At 51.3% G+C, this 18,634-nt stretch overlaps 1 protein-coding gene across 2 annotated transcripts in view; it reads right to left on the bottom strand.

The window, feature by feature from the left end:
• Window positions 1–16,361, bottom strand: part of AKAP1 (A-kinase anchoring protein 1) — a 32,382-nt gene extending 16,021 nt beyond the window's left edge. Inside the window, exon 1 of one of the 2 annotated variants that reach the window (XM_045525694.1) lies at window positions 16,307–16,361. The gene's annotated coding sequence lies outside the window, so the exon portion shown is untranslated. Of the gene's footprint in view, window positions 1–7,779; window positions 7,880–16,306 lie in introns of those variants that run through there. The other variant, XM_045525693.1, reaches the window with a different exon arrangement.
• Between the last annotated feature and the right edge of the window lie 2,273 nt (window positions 16,362–18,634).

Here is an 18,634-nt window from a genome sequence, read left to right on the forward strand (position 1 = left end):
ACCTGTATTCAGCACCTCCCATGCCAGCAAATTTTAAATCTGTCTGCAAAAATTAAAAGTCTACTTAAAGCCAAAAATCCTCCAACTGACATGGTGAATTACACCTTAATTTGGGTTCGTGTTTTGTTGCAGAGGTAACAAAAATAAACGTTTTAACAACTCTTATTGGTTTAGTTGACTTATATCAATGTTCCCTGGCAAAACCAGAGCATCAGTACTTTTAACAGGTTCCTGGGTGGTGCTAATCTTCAGCTCAGACTGGGAACCACTGCTCTAGAGCTCTGCTTCTCAAAGTGCGGTCCACAGACAGGTAGTACTACTGAGTATCACCTGGGAACCTGCTAGAAACGCAGTGTCTCAGCCTCAGACCTACTGAATCAGAGCTGCATTTTAACAAGACCCCAGGGGCTAGCATATTAGCTTGTGAAGAAAGCTATAATAGGTGTGTTCTGCCCCCAGTGGTACAGATGGGGCTAGGGGAGTGGTGGTGAGAGGGTCCTCTCCAAAAGCCCCCTCTATCTTTAAAGATAAATCTTCTTGCTAATATTGGAAGAGGAAGCAATGATAACACTTGAAGTATAAAGTAGGGCTAAGCAGTGGCCAGGCCTCAGAAGACTGTATCAGTCCCTCCAGGAGGAGAGCTTCAACGATGCTTATGGCTTCACATTCAAACATGTCACCTTGCTAGATGCTTTCCTTGTATAGCTTAGCCCTTAATCTTCAGCCACCTGGTTTGGAATCTATTACTATCTTTAAAGGTCAAAATAAGCCAAAGTCATACAGCCAAGGGATGGGAACCCAAGTTCTAGTCCACGTTAAATCTAGAACCCACTCATTAATAGAACTATGGGCAAGAAGCATCGTATGAGCCAAGAAAGGAGGAATTCTGTACTACCTTTTTGGAGAGCGTTCATAATAGCTCTTAAAGCATTAGAACCACATCCTGTGACCCAGAAATTCTATAGCTAGAGTCTTTAAAAAACCACAACAGAAACAAAAAACACAATAAAAAAAACTGCACTAAGCTAGGCACAGTGGCAAGCACCTGTAGTCCCAGCTACTGCGTCTCTGGGGAGGGAGGATCATTTTGAGCCCAGGGGTTTAAGACCAGCCAGAGCAACACAGGAACATCCCATCTCTAAAAATATAATTTAAAAAATTAAAATAAAAAAATTGGGATTAAGCTTTCAGGGGAGTCACTGATTAACATACTGTGAAATCCACAGAAATACTGGTGCTACTGAAAGTTGATCTCATGTGCTGACACGGAAAAAGCACGATACAGGAAAAAAAACAAAACGTATAGACCACCACAGGTGTGTGACGTCTACGTCCACACAATCCCGTGGAAAAGCTGGGAAGGACATAAGACAGGCCATTCAGGTGTGGGAGGGGGAAGTTTTTGCCCATTTATCTTGTATCCTGCAACCACGCTGAACTCATTTATTAGTTCTAATAGTTTTTTTAGTGGATTCCTTGGGATTTCTTATCTAGAAATAGATACTCTTGCTTCTTCCTTTCGGGAGGAGAGTTCTCTGACAGTGGTTCTCCAACTTGGCTCCAAAACAGCATCATTTGGGAAGCTTTAAAAAAGCCAAGGCCACGATAGTACCCAGACCAATTAAATCAGAATCTCAGTGGGAGACCTGGACAACTGTTTTTTCTTAACTCAGGCAATTACAACACAGTTAAGTTTGAGAATCACTGTTCTGTAAAAACCCACAACCAACCAAAAAAGAGGTAGATTATGTGAGATTTCCTTAGTATTTGCTTCATGTTCAACGTCTTTCGTAGGAAAGAGGAAAGACAATTCGAGAAGGGAGAGACACTATGGGGAAAGGGTGCTCTTGGGATAGGGCAGTGTGTGCATGGCCTGGTGTCAGGAGATCGAGTTCTACCCCAAGGGGCACGTGCTAACAGGAAGTGGACCTGAGGTCTAAACCAGGTTTTCATCTGGTCAGTAAATTTAGATTCTGATCCTTATTTAACTAGGCAATCCCATTTCAAAAGGGTTTACAGTTGTGATTCCCACAGTATTCTAGCCATTCTCTGACTTCAGGAAAAAGACTAAATGAAATGAGGTAGAGGAAGAAAAAAAATCCTAACCACCACCCCATTTTGCACACCAAGGGCCCAAGGCCACAGGCTCAAACGGGTGTGTACGGGGCAGGGGGGGGATGCTACCCAAGACACAAACTGCCTCTCGAAACAGCTGGGAGAAGCCCCACCCCTTTGGAACTGAAAGCTGATTCCCGGGGTTCTGCCTGTGCAGCTGTTACGGTCCCGCCTCACCCAGCCTCCTAAGATCCCAGAGGCAGGTGATACTGCGATAAGGCAGAGCCCCAGTGTTCAAACACGCATTCCAGTCTGGCTTTGGTGCCGCAACTCCGTCCCTGGCCATCCTGCCACTGGGGTCCCCGCACGTTCCCTGCCCCATATCAGTCTTCACCCAGCCAGGATGCACAGAACCAGCAGCCAGGGGCCACCACACGCGTCTCGCCTGCCTGCGGCTCTGCAGCTCACGGGGACACCACTATCACATCCCACCCGAGCCTCCCAGCCCAGCACGGGCCACAGAGACCGAGGCTCTAAGCCCCCACACCCTCCAAATCTATCCCCTACAGTCAGCTATGGCTGTGGAGACTTGCAGCCCAGCAAACACGATTTCTGCGACATTTCCAAGCCAGATGCCCCCTGTTGCTGTGCCAGGAGGGCCTCCTGGGAGAAGGCGCTGGATACTGCTGCCCTGAGGCCATGTCACCCACACCACAGAATCCAGAATGCCCCACCTAAATGCCCAGGGCCTCCACCTCCCACCCTGGACTAGAGCCAGAGACTCAAGGTTGAGGAACCAGGAACCGAGTGTCACTGCTACTCCGCAGTGAGCGGCTCAGGACAAAGCTCTTCTCTCCATGACTGCTTCCAGGACAGGAACTGCCCGACCCGAGGCGCTCCACCGGCACTGGGGAACAGAGGAATGAGACACCCCTAGAGAGTCAGAAGGCACAGTTTATTCTTCCCTTGCTATCAGGGGACTGTGATTAGAGATATGAGCCATCCTCCACCAAGAAGGGAGCTGAGAGCCCCTGGGGCCAGCAGCCACGCTGCCCAAAGACCTTGGCTCCAACTCCCTGGGCCCAGCTGGGTCTCACTATGGGTGGCCACCAGGAGGGACCTCCCAGGGGCTCCACGAGTTGACTAATGCCTTCCACCAGCCCCCTCTTCTCACAGTCAAGAATCGGCTGGCCCCTCACTTTCTTACCCAGAGCCAATCTCAGGCAAACAGACTTCTTGGGAGTTGGTAAGATGCCATTTTCCCTGACTTACATGGTCTGATAGGCCTACGAGAAGTGGTGTAGGGGTACACCAACCTTTCTCGAATGCCCAGATGGGGGCGCGAGCATGCATGTGTGCACACACACCCCATCCCGCTTCAGCCTCGCGAGGCTTTCTGCTACCTTCCTTCCTTCTCTGGGTACAGACTCTGCAGTTGCTCTTTGCCCTGGTGTTTCTGTTTCTTTTTTAAAGCTGAACCTACCTCTCAAGACTGAAGTAGCACTGAACACCGCAGGGCCATAGGCCTTCACATGCCCAAGCTCTCTGAAAGCTGCCTCCTCCCCCAGGGCCTCCTGCTCGAGGCCCAGGACTCTCAGGGCAGGCTGCCTGCACTCAGGAAAAGGCCTCCCAGAAGGATGCTGCAGAGCCCTGCCCTAGGGCTGATGCGGGGGACACGCGGCTATTTTGAATCTACCGGAATGAAATAGCTGCCTGCTTATTTTTAGCAGGTCCATTTGCCCAGGAATAGATGCACGGTGGCTGGCGGCCAAGCGGTCACAGAGCTGAAGGCAGGCACGTGCTACAGCCACAGGCCTCACACTCATCTGCTCACTCCAGGTTCTAAAAGGATCCTTTCTTTCTCCGGAAACGTACCTGCAGCTTCTCAGAACAGCCCTCGGAGAAATTATGACCTCACTCCTAACCCAGCTGAGGGATGGGTAACTGCAGTCTAGAGCCTTCTGCTATGTTTCTTGTTAGAAAACAAATCCCTGGGAATGGCACAAAAAATGTTAGTCCCAGTGACTAAGCCAATTTGGCTACAGTTACTGTGAAAAAGAGCCGCACGTAACTGATGGGAAAGTCCACCATAAAAACAACAGCTTAGGAGCCAAAAGCCCAGCAAGTCCCGTCTCGCCTGGTCAGTGAAGCCACATCCACTCTGTTCCAAATGGACACTTACACACAGCCTCTGAGCTGGGAATGTGAGCATCTCTCCCATCCCCCAGTGTGCACGCTGCCCAAGACTGCCCCACGTGTCCACCAACAGGAAAGAGCCAGCCCAAGACCCTCCGTCTCCAGAGTGCCCCGGCTCACCAAGTCCCTCCTGCAGGACTCTTCCCCGGCAGGGAATCAGAACCTAGAGCCAACACTTCAGCCACTGCATTCAGAAAGTCACAGCACAAGGGTTGGGGGCGGGTGGCTCACATCTGTAGTTCCAGCTACTCAGGAGGCTGAGGCAGGAGGAACGCTTGAGGAATTTGAGGCTGCCATGAGCCATGATCATGCCACTGCATTCCAGCCTGGACAACAGAGTAAGACCCAGTCTCTAAAAAGACTAAAAAACTTTTAAAATAAAAAAAAAAGAGGACGACAGCAGGCTATGGGCCAAGCATGGAGGCACACTCCCTCCCACGGAAGTTTGGTGGAGCAAGATCCCAAACCCAGACTTCTTTTCAAGACCCCAAGAATGCCTCTTGTATCAGATGTGTTTACCTAATTCCCCATTAGGTCACAGTTACTCACCTTGCTTATACATGCAAATATGTGTAAGTCACCACCAGGAGCAGCTCCTGACCACCAGGAGCTCCCAACCTGGATGGAAGAATCAATCTCTCTCACACTTACTCGCACAACCTGGTACCCCAAGCAGCTGAGCCAAGCAGCAGGCAAGGGCTCTCAGAGAAGGCCAGCCCTCCCTCAGGCTGCAGCGGTAGGGAGGGGGCTGTGACACACATTAAGGTTCTCCTGCCCGCGTGTGTGGGAGGGAGCAAAGGTGGAACGGATCCTAGGAGCCGAAGCTGCCGCACTGGGAGGGCCAGACAAAGGGCCATGCCGTCGAGGCCATGGAGCCAGAAAGAGTCTCGGCAGTTGCGACATGCCTGAAGTGGAGCAGATCACAAGAGGCAAAGGCCTGGGGGACCCCCCCAGGGGTGACTGCCGTCCAATACTGGCAGCCACTTGCTCACAGGAGGTTACTCAACACTTGAAATGTGATGAGTGTGACTGGGGAACTCAGTTTTTTATTTGATTTGATATTAATTTTAAATTTAAACAGGCACACACAGCAGTGGCCACCCACTGGACAGTGCAGTTCTAGAGGATGTTCCCAGAAGACCCCAAGAAATGTGAGGGCTGGAAAAATGCTGCAACGGCGAACACTTACCTTGCTGGGCAGTGTTCGGTCCTGCCACCAAGGGTGGGGGCGATGGCAAGCCTGGGCCACTCACCCTCAGCAGCATGGCTGGGGCCAGGGGTTCAGAGTGCTGGAGCCATGCCTCAGGTGTGAGAGTGTCAGCCCAGCTCCAGTGTCACCGGGTGGTTACCTTCGTCCTTAGGGGCCTGAGTAAGCTATGACTTCACGTGGCCACCCTAAAGATTCCAAATTAGCTCACAGTGGGGCTGTGAGGTCCTGCCCAGGACTGTCCCCACACCCTCCACTGTGATGGGGCCAGAGCAGCCAGGCCAGCCAGTGTGGCCAGACCAGCCACGCCCCAGGGACGCTCCCCCCTTCTAGGCCGACCAGCTGTCAGGATTGTCATGGCTCACTTTCCCAGCCTGCTGTGCAGAAGGCAGGCTGGACGCTTGACCCAGTGACGTCCGGGTGGGAGCACCTGCTCAGTGATGCTTTCTCCAGCACCAGGAGCTCCAGGTAAGAAAGCCCGAGGCCCAAAATCCCATGTCTGGACATGGTCTCAAATTAAGAGCCCCTCCAGTCCAATTACTCAGTAACACTGAAACCAACCCCTGGTTTGGAAAACTTGGTAACAAAGGGATTAACACAAGGGTAAAGTGCCCAGCCAGCCTCCTCCTCTGCTGACCAAACCCATGGCAGGTCCAAGTCTCACTCCTCCTCAGGCGAGGAAGGGAAAACCTCAGCACCTCCTGCGCAGGTCTTCCCAGTTGCTTCATTTGGGAGGTAGGGGTGTGGTTTTTAAAAACTGAAGACTATGTCACACCCACCCTGCCACTCATCTCTGGCCCTGGACAACCATCTTGCTTTACAAGTGAATTCCGACAGGTTTCTAAGGATGGTGATAATGCAGGCACCAGGAACGCATTCCTGGGTACATGGAGATCCTGCCCACAGCCACATCAGATGATGCTATACAGGAGTGCCCAAAAGGTATGAAGTGCTGATCTGGCAACAAGCTTACTTAAAAGCCAATAAAGATGACACATGCTTTCAAAAGAAATCAGAAAAGATGCTGGAGTACAAAAGCTCCTTCACGCCACCGCCTCACATGGGCAAAGCGAAGAGGTGAGACCCTGATTTCCTAGTGGCAGACAGTACAACCAACCCAGAAATCACCTAAAGGCATAAGGAGGTAACTTCTATCCAACAACTAACTGCCGGCAGCTACAGGGACAAAGCATGGTGGGACACAAATGAATCAGACAAGATGCTGCCCTTGAGTCACCTTCCATGTTTCACAGTTTCTTTGGGGACAAAGAAACAAAAACAAACCAAAAAAATCAGTGACCTCTTCTCCAGGGAGCCTGTCACTGCCACCCTCTGCCACTGCCCATCTGAAAGTTTGGTCCAAGAGACAGGCAAGTATCCTGCTGGGGTGGGGGACAAACAGGAAACAAGGTACCAGTGTCCCCAGATTTGGATGTGCCAATGTCCAGCGGTGGGGGATGCGGGGACACTGGCGAGTGCCAGCATCAGGGGAGCCAAGGAGGGCGGGGCTGCCCCATTCACTATGCAGGCTCCGTGCAGTGCCCACGGCAACACTACCTGGTGCCCAAATCCAGATCCCCTCTCATTTCTAACCTCTCCAGAAAGTCAAGCCAGACCTTCTGCTCGCCTGGTGCACGGGCTCTGCGGGCCTAGTTGCCTTTGCCGACTTTCCATCAATCCTGTTTTCAGCCATACATGCCCAACCCATGTCTTCAAAGGGGCCTGCTCTTCTGCAGGAATCAGCTTGTTTCTTGGGTTTGGTTTGATTTGTTTTTATTACAGGAGTGTCACCTGAACACATTCTTTCTTTTTTTTATTTTTTGAGACAGAGTCTCACTCTGTCACCCAGGCTAGAGTGCAGTGGCATCATCATACCTCACTGCAACCTCCATCTCCTGGGCTCAAGCCATCCTCCAGCCTGAGCCTCCCAAGTAGCTGGGACTACAGGTGAGCAGAGCACCAACACGCCCCGCACATTTTTCTATTTTTAGTTGAGAGAGGGTCTCATGCTTGCTCAGGATGGTCTTGAACTCCTGACCTCAAGAGATCCTCCTGCCTCATCCTCCCAGAGTGTTAGGATTACCAGCGTGAGCCACCGCGCCCAGCCTGAACAGCGTGTTTCTTGTTGGCCACCCACCTCGCACACCCTCTCAGCAAGCTGCTGGACGGACTCCCCAAGACAACATAGTAAACCAAGAAAGGCAGGGGCTGGATGCAGGACACAACACAAGACAAGGGGACAGGGAATTCCTCGGGTGAAAGGGCAGCACAGTCAGGCGAAAGGGATGCTTCCCACGAGCAACACGGAGCTGAGAGAGTACCTGGTACACGCAGCCACGGTGAGGAGCTTTCCGCCGATGACAAGAGTTCCACAGCAGTGGCGGAGACTCAGGGGAGAGTCAGGGAACTAGTGACAGAGACACAGAAAATTAAGCACAAGAAATTGAGGGAATTAACTAGGAGAGAAGAGGGGGAGACAAAACAGACAGGGGAAACTAAAAACTTTGCAGCTATGAATGACATTTATACTATAATCATTTACATTCTGAATAGCAACACCACTAAAAATTGGGCTATCTCCATACTGGGAGGATGAGGGAAGAAAAAAGTGTAGGAATGAGTTAAGTCCTATCTCCCACAATAGAAAAACAAATCATATAATTTTTTTAAAAATAAAGAAATGGTATACTATTTAGAAATACAGAGGCAAGTGGCAGGAAAGATAGCTATAAGTGAAGGCAGCCGTCCCTGGAAGAGAACAGGATGGGGGTGGGGGGCGCTCTGGACAAAGAACTGTCCTTCCAAACCTTGTGTACAATCAAAAGCCTAATCTTCCTATAAGCGATGCTTTGATTGACAGTTAGTAAATTCTTACGCTATATAGAAGTAAGCAAGGGATGCTCTATTACTATACAGCTTTATGTGTTTCTTGTTAACCATCACAATATGCATACGTGTCGACTCATCTGTGTACAAACTTGTCGTGCTTTATTTTCCCATAATAATTGGTGCCAATTTTGCTTCAGAGACCCCCAACAGCACTGCTGACGTAACTGTAATAATCAAAGATGAGAACACCCTTATTAATAGCTAGACCCTTTAAGAACCAAGGGATGGGTCTCCCCAGCCCACTGGGAGGGCTGGCCAGAATCCGACAGCAGGGCCCCTCGGGGCTGGTCATTTCATGAAGATTTTAATACCCACTGTGAGCCAGGTTCACAGGGCACAAGGGAAAGAGCCCTCACAGGAAGCAAAGGTGGAGGGAGGCAGAGGTAGTCAAATTACAGATAAGATACTGCAAAGTAGATCCAACAACTGAAATGTAATAGACCTGCAGCCTCTCTTCAAGGCGGGGAGAGAGAGAACGGAGCCCTGGTACATCCCTTGCTCTGAATGAACTACTACACTCCAGTGCACATAGCACGGTGACAGCTGGGAGTGCTGTGGTTCAGAGAAGGCTGGCTGGAGACAGCATAGTGAGGGAGCGCCTCTCGGCAGAGGCAGCATCGGAGCTGAGAGCTGTGCCAGGACCCGGGGGCAGGCAAGAGGGGAGAGGGGAGAGAAAATCCCAAGCAGGAAGAACACGTGCCAAAGTCCTAAGGCGGGAACAAGCTTGGCTGACTCAAGAGACAGCAAGAGGTGACAGTGAGGTCAGGGCACGGCTGCCCAGCATCACTGTGCAGAAGGCAGACTGGACTAGAGGGCCAAGGTGCACAGTTCTCCAGAGGGGAAACCAACTTGCCCAAAGAGCCCAGGCACCTTAGTTCTTAATAAATAGAAGCTGCTTCCAGAATCCACTCCTGAAATATTAATAGGATGCCTCCGTGACTGGCAGCATGACAGGTACACTGTGTGGGCAAGTGGGGGATCTCTTTCTGCTTCAAGTTCTCAGCAGATACACTTGCCAGGAAGCCCTGTGGCCACACCACACACCAGCCTTTGAAGGCCACTGCCAGACCCTTGCCCTCAGCCCCTACCCCGTCAAGTGAGTCTGTTCCAATACGGCAGTCCAGCCACGGGAGGCGGGACACACGCATACAAACACACAGCCCTGGGAAGCAGGCGACATGAGGACACACACATACAGGCGTGCACACACTCGCAGCCTACGTAAGCCCTTGCCACTTCTTTGAATCAGACTTTGTGAAAACAACCTTGCTCTCCAGCCAACATAAACCATAGGCAACAGAGGGCCTTATATGGCTCGAAGCTTTCTTAATCAGAAACAGATAGATGGGGCTGGAGTTGGCAGCTCTAAGTTAGAGGGAAGGAGGAACCAAAAAAAAAAAAAGAGAGAGAGAATAAAGGACAGCATAGGGAACCAGCAAACTTGTTTGTCCAACTGTTTTCATCCCTCTTCGGCCTCAGTGGCTTCTTAGTAAAGAACTTCTCCTGGGGGCCACGGCTTTGTCTCCTCTCATGCTTGTATTATCATTTAAGCCAGAGGACACCAGGAATCAGACTGCCAGCCAGTGCACAGTTTGAGAGAGTTGTTCCTGTCCGTTAAGTGGCCCGCCTCTAGGATGAGCAACCTCACCTAAAGATGGGGTTACGTGCTTTCCTAAGAAATCGGCTGCTGGGGCAACAAGGGGCCCTCTTCCCCAGGGGCAGCAGTCCTGACCCCTGGCTCCCCAGCTCCCTGTGCTGCCTCAGTCACATGCCTGCCTGGCCCAGGAGGCAGGCTGGGTCCCTGCCATGGACCCAGAATAGCAAAGGCTGCCCCAGAGACTTCTCTCTTAAACAGCCACCCCAGTCACACACCCCATGCCAGTTTCTAGGGTGGTTTTATTCTCCTCCCTGTCCTGATTAGGCAGTGGCAGCAGTGGCTTTGTCACCAGGACTTGTCCCGTACATGGCAGCCACATGCACTCGGCCCCCCTAAAGGATGCCACCTGCTAAAAATAGCAGCAGCACATGCTTGGCCAGGTGGGCCATACCAAAGTCAAAGGACAAAGCAGGGAGGTTATTCTCAGCACGGCCTTTTCTCCCAGAGGCAGCTCAGGGCACATCCAAGTGCTGGTCTCCCTCCAAGGCAGCTCAGGGAAGTGAGTCTCTCCCACTCCTTTTCCTTTGGAGGGGCAGGAAGGAGATGTACAGAAGACTGAAGTGGCCTTCAGATCTGCTGCTGTCCCTATCCTGACAAAGGCACACTCAGGCCAAGGACAGAGGAGGGGTGGGGGCTGGGACAAGCTACTGCTGGGTGACAGCTTGCTGAGGGCCAGGGGAAGGGCTTGTGACCTCCCTGTGAGGTCTGACGGGCCTGGGGAATCAGTGACTTCAGGGACGTCTTTCTCAACCAGCTCAGTCTTCTGAGCCGTTTCCCTGGGCCCTGGGGTACAGCTACCTAGTCTTCCTAGCCCAGGAGGCTTTTTACTCAGTCATTCCCTGTGCATTTCCAAAGGACCTGATTGTTGCACAATTCTGATGACAAAACACGGCTTTGGAAAGACGGGAGAGCTAAAGTGTAGGAAACTTCAGTTTCCCCTAAAATGAAAATGTCCTATAATGGGATAAGGATCCCTCCCTCACAAGGTTCTAATGAGGCTTAAATGACTCAAAACACTAACAATTCAGACTCAAGTTTTGGGGACAGTTTTAATCTTTCAAAAATCCAGCTTAGTTTTCTGGATGAGGAAGGAGTGATAATGGGGCAGTAAATAAGAAACAGCCTCTGAGCACATGGAGGGAAGGAAGAGGGGAGAGGAGGGGGTACCCCCTGACCCAGGTCCAAAGCCAGCCACCCTCGCTGTGTCCTGGGACCAGCTTACCCACCCCGGAGCCTCAGTTTCCTCACCCACAAACTAGAGATGCTGTATTTAACCTCACAGGGTTGAGAGAGGATAAAAATGGCATAGATCAAAAGAACCCACCTAAAATGCCAGTAGGTGCTCAGTAAGTGTCTTATGCTGTCTGGCTCCAAGAACAGAGACCTCACATTATATGTCAAAGGTCAGTCCAGCAGGGTTCTAACAAAGCACGTCCAGAACCAGATGAGGAGACATCTGGAAATAAAGCCCCCGTCCCACCCCACACCGACACGTCAGGACCCATACGTGGACTCACTCTCCAACACCTTCGTGAAGACAAAGAATGTCCCCTAACTTTTAGATGGACTAGAGGAAACACAATGAAAATGCCACCCAGTTCAGAGGGCCCACACCAGGATCCCTAGAAGTCATCAGGTGAAGGCCCAAGTAGCACATCTGGAGACAGCTGACATTTGGAGACCAATGACAATGAACACAGGTCTTGGAGAACCAGATAGGACCTTTATAATAAACAGGGTCTCAAACCAAAACGGCTTTCTAAAGGCTTAGCACTGGGCCTTAGGCTTCATGCTTCTGTCCCCAGACCCCTTGCTGAGCTCCTTTCTCAAACTCTTCCATAATTGCTCTCTCCCCTCCCAACTGGCAGACTGGAACTCCCTTCTTAATCTGCCATAAAATGAACCGATATACATATAAGTAATCTGTAACCAAAGCTGTTGGGTTTATGGACTACGGAAGACTAAGCCCCAACATGTTATGCTTTAGAGATTTACAAGTTGAGGCAATTAAGCTTTTAGAGTTGGGCAAAGAACATTCTAGTAGTGCAGCATTGTCCAACAAAACTCTCTACAATGATAAAAATGTTCTTGACCAGTACTGCCCAGGACAACAGCCACTAGCCACATGAGGCTACTGGAAACTTGAAATGTGGATAATATCACTGAGGAACTCATTTTTAAATGTTAATGCTTTAAAAAGTTTAAATTTAGCCACAGATGGCTAGTAGCTACCCCATAAATAGGGCAGCTCTAAACCCTTCCCCCTACCCAAGGATTTAGGCAAATAGAGTTATCTTTCAAAATAAAAATATTTAGAACAGTAGCACCTTAGAGCTAAGAGAACTTGAGAAGAACAGAAAACAGTAAATTTTTTAAGTTTTTGATTTGTACCACCCACTCAGCTATGCTTCCCAGCCCAAACATCGGGGCTCTGGGAGCACAAACTGAATGTCTTTAATGTTGACAAGCCCTCTTTTACTGGTTGAAGACCCGGGAAGGCTGAGAACGGGCCTGCCTAGAACCACACCTGGGTTTCAGCTCTGAGAGCTGCACCCAATCCAGGGCTCTTGCCAGCTAAGCCCAGCAGTGAAGCAAGCCTTGAGCTCTGCAAACATTTACTTCCAGAACTCGCCTCGGGGGCCGCTTTGTTCCCAAGGGCAAGTGGGCCTCAGTGACACAAGGCTAAGTGAACACAGCCAGCCAGCATTAGGTCAGGGAACAGAATGTTTACTACCAACTGCTGCAAACTATCAAACCAAGCCCCAGAAACATCCAGGGGGCAAGGACCTGGATGGAATGAAGGCAGGGCCGCACCATTTAGCAGGAGAAAAAGTTAAGAAAAAGGACACCTTGAAAGCTACCTATTATTGGAGAGCCAGTCCTCAGAATGCTGAATGACAACACTGCAACGATCTGCTTAGAAAGCAGCAGAAAGATTAGGAGAGAAGCTCGTGGATTTAAGAATATTCCTTGGTTCTTCTCACAAAAGCCCTCCAGAGGGCCTAGTTCAAGTCCAAACCCACCCTTGTTAGTTTCTCTACCCTTCAATTTGTATTTTTGTGACAGCCATTGAAACAGTTGGGAATGACCTCCAGCTTCACCTGCACTGTACTCAGAGGTGGGAGGATTAAAGGATTAGGGAGCTGTTTGCTTGTAACTCACCTAGCACAGTAACTGTCAATGAAGAAGCAGCCTCCAAATTTTAGTTCCCATGTCCTCACCAGCTACTTCTCCAGCCAGACCCTGCCCTACTCCAAACATACTCACTGATCATGTTTTCCACCATCCATGTTTAAAATTAGTTGCCAGGGTCAGCAGGTGCCCTCAGTGGGATGTCACATACAATGGGTACTTGATGTGAAATGATCATAACAATGAAACAAGCCTGGGGTATTACACCAGGAAGGAATGTGGAAGAAACAGAACCTGCCCTAAGAAGCAAGGTTTAGGACTAAAATATACCCCACTACAGAGATAAGCAACTCTCAAAGAGTATGAGATGATTTCAGTGGGACGAGAGGCCCCTAGGACTCACCACCTTTCCATAGTTCAGGAAAACTCAGAATGACAAGCTGAAAGTATTAACTCATATCCAAAACAATGTCTTCCCCACAACAGAAAAACAGACCAAGTTATAAGGAAGCTTGATCATTCTAGACTCACAGACAAGATTAGGAAGGAGAACCCTAGGGGAAAACAAGACAGCTCTCCAGGTTCATGGGCTATGAGCTGCCTGCTCTTCCAAGCCCTGAAATGCCCACTCAAGCAAGTCATGCTGTTGCAAGCTAGAGCCAAGAGGCTAGCTGGCAAAGCTCGGGGAAATTGTTTCCCGTTTCCTTCCAACCAAGTTTCTAGGTCAGAAGCTGGGGGAAGGGGTGCTTTTAATAAAATTTAAATCACTCAAGTGATTCCAGAGAAAGACTTAGGGCTTCTGGGGGGGGGGGGGGACGACAATGCTTAAGCACCTATCATGAACCAGGCATAGTAGTCTCACAAATATGATCTCAATTTGTCTTCAGGATGGGGAAGGAACACTGTGGTGGCTAAAACTAGCTTTTCCCAAAATCTATGGCTATACATCCAAAGCTCAAGAATAATTTGGGTTACCAGATAGCAAGACAAATTGCTTTAAAATACTAATGCTCAGCAACTGGAGACACATTGACTTCAGCACCTGAGCAGGCCACGTCCAACAGACACCTAGCTCCAGTGTCACCCTGCAGTGGACAAGTGAGAATGCATTTCCTAGAAACAGCTGGAAGGTGGGAGAGATACTCCTACAAAGGACCCCACCTAGACCCAAATCCCTTACAACAGTCTCACGCACACGCTAGGATCAGTTCCAAGTTCTGGGACAGCACTTAAAATATGCATGACAATGGAGCCTATTTAATCCAGTTATAGACGGGAGCTTTAGTGATTTGCATACCTGTAGGATCCAGAGAACTTCCTCTAACCTAGAGCCATGTTTCATAGAGAACACACCCAGGAATTATTACCCAGAACCTACAAAACATGTTAGAGGTGAAAGAGGAAAGGCTCAACACAAGTCAAAAAAGCTCCCAAAACAGAACTTTGCTGGTTTCCAGTGCTCAGAAAAAGTCTTAAATAATCAGCAGGTGAACCACTTAAGTGCCAAGAACAGAGAAATCAGATAAATGATCAATCAGGCTGCTCGCTTCACTTCAAAGACACTCTGTACCTTTAAGAGCAAAGTGGATGGGTGGTGCTAAGAGTCCAAGCTTTGCTTTCTAAATAAAGATTTAAAAAAAAAAAAAGGTACTAATTTGGGAAAGACTTAGCAGTTACACGAGCATATAAGGTTATTGGTAGCCAGAATTAATCGCTTTTTGTGAACCGGTGTTCCTTGATCAGTAACTAACAGATATGGTTATACCAGGTCCAGCAGCCTAGATTTCACTACAGGAGATAAATTTAAACACCAAATAGCCTGCACTTCAGTAGGGGAAAGACAGTTTAACCTCACTAATTGCCCGATGCATACACCCTACCCGGCTTGAGAGGTCTCCACCTCGCACCTGGAGCGAAGCCCACCGGGTCTGCGTTAACCGCGGCAGAGGGGCTGGAAGGCGCCCGCCACCCTGGACATCTCCCCGGGTGAGGGAGATCCCGGAACACCCAGGGCTTCCCTGCCGTCCGGAGTCGCTTCTGCACCGCCCACCACCATCAGCACCTTTCCTCTCCTACCCTTCCCAGGGAGTGGAAATGGAAGAACCTTAACCTAGGGCACTAAATAGTTGAACACTGGAAAGCCAGCCCTGGAGGCGCCCAGCCCCCCGGCCTCTCCAAGCACACGGTAGCTCGTCACCCCGAAACAAGCGCGCTCCCTCAGATCGCGGCCCGTAGGCCGAGGGCCTCAGGCGGAGCCCGGCACGTGACCCTGGGCGCCCCCAGGATGAAGTCGGCGGGCACACCAGGCTGGGCGGCCTCCGCCTCTAAGGCGCTGCGAACGCTAATCCCGCTCGAAACACCCAAGCCTGGGACCTCCGCACCCGAACTCGGTTCAGACGGCCCCTCCGCCCGAAACACTATCGGACCGGCTCACGACCGGTCTCGCAGCCCGTCCTCCCCGCTCCGTAAGCCGGGCCTTTCCTCTCGTTCTCCGCGCTGAACTCCAGGCGCCGGGCTACCTGCTCGGGTCTGCCTCCGCCGCCCGGCCCGCGGTGGCGCGCCACCCGGGGCGAGCCCGAGGTCCCAGAAGTTGGGTGAGGCTCCAGAAAGGACCAGTCCAACTCCAACCCCTCAGGGGCGGGAGGAATCCCCGCGGGCTTCGGGGACCTCCTCGCCCTCCCGCGCACCTGGCCCTGCCCAGAGCCCGCCCTGCCGCCGCCTCGCCCTGCTCAGCCTGGGTACACACGACCTTTGAAAAGTAAACGCTTGTGGGGCTGGGCGACCTTGGGTGGGACGCGCTCAGGGAAAGTTAAGGTGCAGCGAGGCGTCCCGGGCGCCGCGTCCTCGCCCCCCAGCGGAGGACAGGGACGCGCGTGGGACGCCGGCGCGGCCGCAGAGCGCCGCCCAGAGCCGGGCACACGCGATCTGTCAGGAGCCCGCGGGCAGACACGCCGGCGGGGGAGGACGAGGCGGCGCAGGCCAGGGAAGGGAAAGGGCCTGCCTGACAGCAGGAGGCGGCCGGGGACCTCCGCACACGCTCGGCGTCCCACGGCTCCCGGGGCACCCGGAGCGCGCGTCGCACGCTGCACCTGCACCCCAGGCTCCCCATCACCCCGACCGCACCGCCCTCGGGGCTCCCCGGGCCAGCTGTCCCCGGGGCCCCAACCTACCAGCTCCTCGGCGACCGTCGGCGTGCAGAGTCCGCGCGCCGCCGCCGCCCCCCGGCCCCCGCCTCTGCCCAGCGGCCCGACCCCGCGGCCCGGTGCCCCGGCAGCTCCCCCACGTGCTCGCCCAGGCGGGTGGGATAGAGAGACATTAAATACAGAGGACGCGCAGCGACGTGCCCGCGCCGCGACGCAAGGCCCCGCCCCTCTCCCTCGTGCCCCCGCGCCCTCCCCGCTTCGCTCACCTGCGCGTGCGCGCAGCCGGCCGCTCCCGGCCGCACCTCGCCAGCGCCTCTCCCAGCTGCGCCAGAGGGGGCGCGGTCTGGAGCGCCCCGCGAACGTCCCACCGCAGGGAGCCGAGCCTAGCTCGTGCTCTCGCGAGAGGAGCTGTGATCTCGGTGGGGCCTGGGAGAGGGGCCGGGTAGGAACCTGCAGAGCCCTGGGGGTCCGTGTTACTCTGTGCCGCAAACCCTGTGGGGGCTCCCCTGCCTAGACGCTGGGCGGGCTCCAGGGATCAGTTAGGCCATCCCCTGCCTAGGGACGGAGAGCTTCCTGGAAGAGGCAGAGGGGCAGATGAGGGGCAGGGCTCCCCTGGTGTGGGGGCTTTGAGCTTCCCCGTAACGGTCATTTCATTGTAATGCATAATTAGGTGGCTATTAGTAATTGCTCAGTAACTGCATAACGGTGACACCTGGCACCACTCAAATGCAACTTTCTTGCCCATTTTCACAACTTGGTTGTATCGAAGTGAAACACTTTCCTCTAAATGGGTTTGGGTTTTGGAATGATTCCTGCGAAAAGATAGTCACCATGAGTCACTGCCTCTGCCAGGAACTTGGGGAAAAAAATTCCCCCTAGACAAGTGGACGCGACAGGGTTTCAGCTGGCCAGCCCTGCTCTCATCCTTAAGACATAGGGACTTTAAATAGCATTTCTTTGGGCAAAATACAGAAAAGAGCTCATGCCAAAACTAACCATCACTTGGGAAAATGCTTCATCTTCATTGGTGATCAAATGCAAATTTAAATGACAGTGAGATTCCATTGACTGTACCTTTTGAGTTTTAAGTAAAATTGACAATTGTATGGTGTGATAGGTGTCAGGAAGGAAATAAATAGGAAACTGACATAGGAAAAAAAAATAGCAAGAAGAGATCTGTTTTAAGTCCTGTGGTCAGAAAAACACCTAAGGTGAAATTTAAGCTGAGACCTATTGGATGAGACAGAGCCAACTTTGCAAATTGTATATGGGTATAGGGTTGGAGGAGTATTCCTGGTGGAGGCCCAACACGGCAAAAGCAAGAAACAGCTTCTCGGGAACTGGAAGACAGGTGTGGTGGAATATAGGGAGAGGGAGAGTGCCAGGAAAGGGAGTTGGAGATACAGAAGGAGGGCTATTTCCTGTTTTTGTTTTTGTTCTTGCCTGGGGGGGCAGGGTGGACTGTGCTGCTTTATAAGCCATAGTACATAGTAAAGCTTGGGTTTTATTCTGCTCTGCTCAGCCCTAAAGCCAGTCAGGATTCTACCTTAGGGCCTTTGCACTTGCTATTCCCTTGTCTGGAATACTCTTACTTACTCCCTCACCTCTTTCAAGTCCTTTGCTCAGAGTCACCTACTCAGTCTCAGTGAAGCTTTCCCTAGACTCTCTATTTAAAATTAGCAACACACACACACACAGTTTCCCCTCCTTTACCCCTTCTTTATTTTTCTTCATAGCCCTTACCACTATCTAACCTGCACTTCATTTATGTCATGAGGGCAGGGATTATGGAGGGCCTGACACATAGAGGATATTCAGTAAAAATGTAGTGAATGAATGAGAACCATTAAAAAGGGTTAAGCAGAATGACACAATATAATTTCTGTTTTTGAAAGCAAGCTGTAGGCCGGGTGCAGTGGCTCACACCTGTAATCCCAACACTTTGGGGGACGAGGCAGGAGGATCGCTTGAGCCCAGGAGTTTGAGGTTGCAGTGAGCTATGATAATACCACTGCACTATAGCCTGAGCCACAGAGTGAGACCCTGTCTCAAAAAAAATTTTTTTTTAAATGTGAGCTGTAGCTGCTGTGTGAAGAATGGGTTAAAGGAAGACCAGTGTAGAAGCAGGGACACCTGTTAAGAGGCTGCTGCACATGGTTCAGGTGAGAAATGATGCTGTCCTAATCTAAGGTTTGTAGCCCTGGGGATGCTTTGGACTCAAGATATATTTTGGAAGTGGAGCAACAAGTAGAGTAGACTCACTCACGTTGTTGGGGGTAAGGAAAAGGAAACAATGAACAATGATTCCTCTGGCTCAAGGTACTGTGTAAACTGGAGTGCAATTTACTGAGGAGA

The sequence above is a fragment of the Lemur catta genome, chromosome 15, assembly GCF_020740605.2.
Source record: "Lemur catta isolate mLemCat1 chromosome 15, mLemCat1.pri, whole genome shotgun sequence".
Lineage (NCBI taxonomy): Eukaryota > Metazoa > Chordata > Mammalia > Primates > Lemuridae > Lemur > Lemur catta.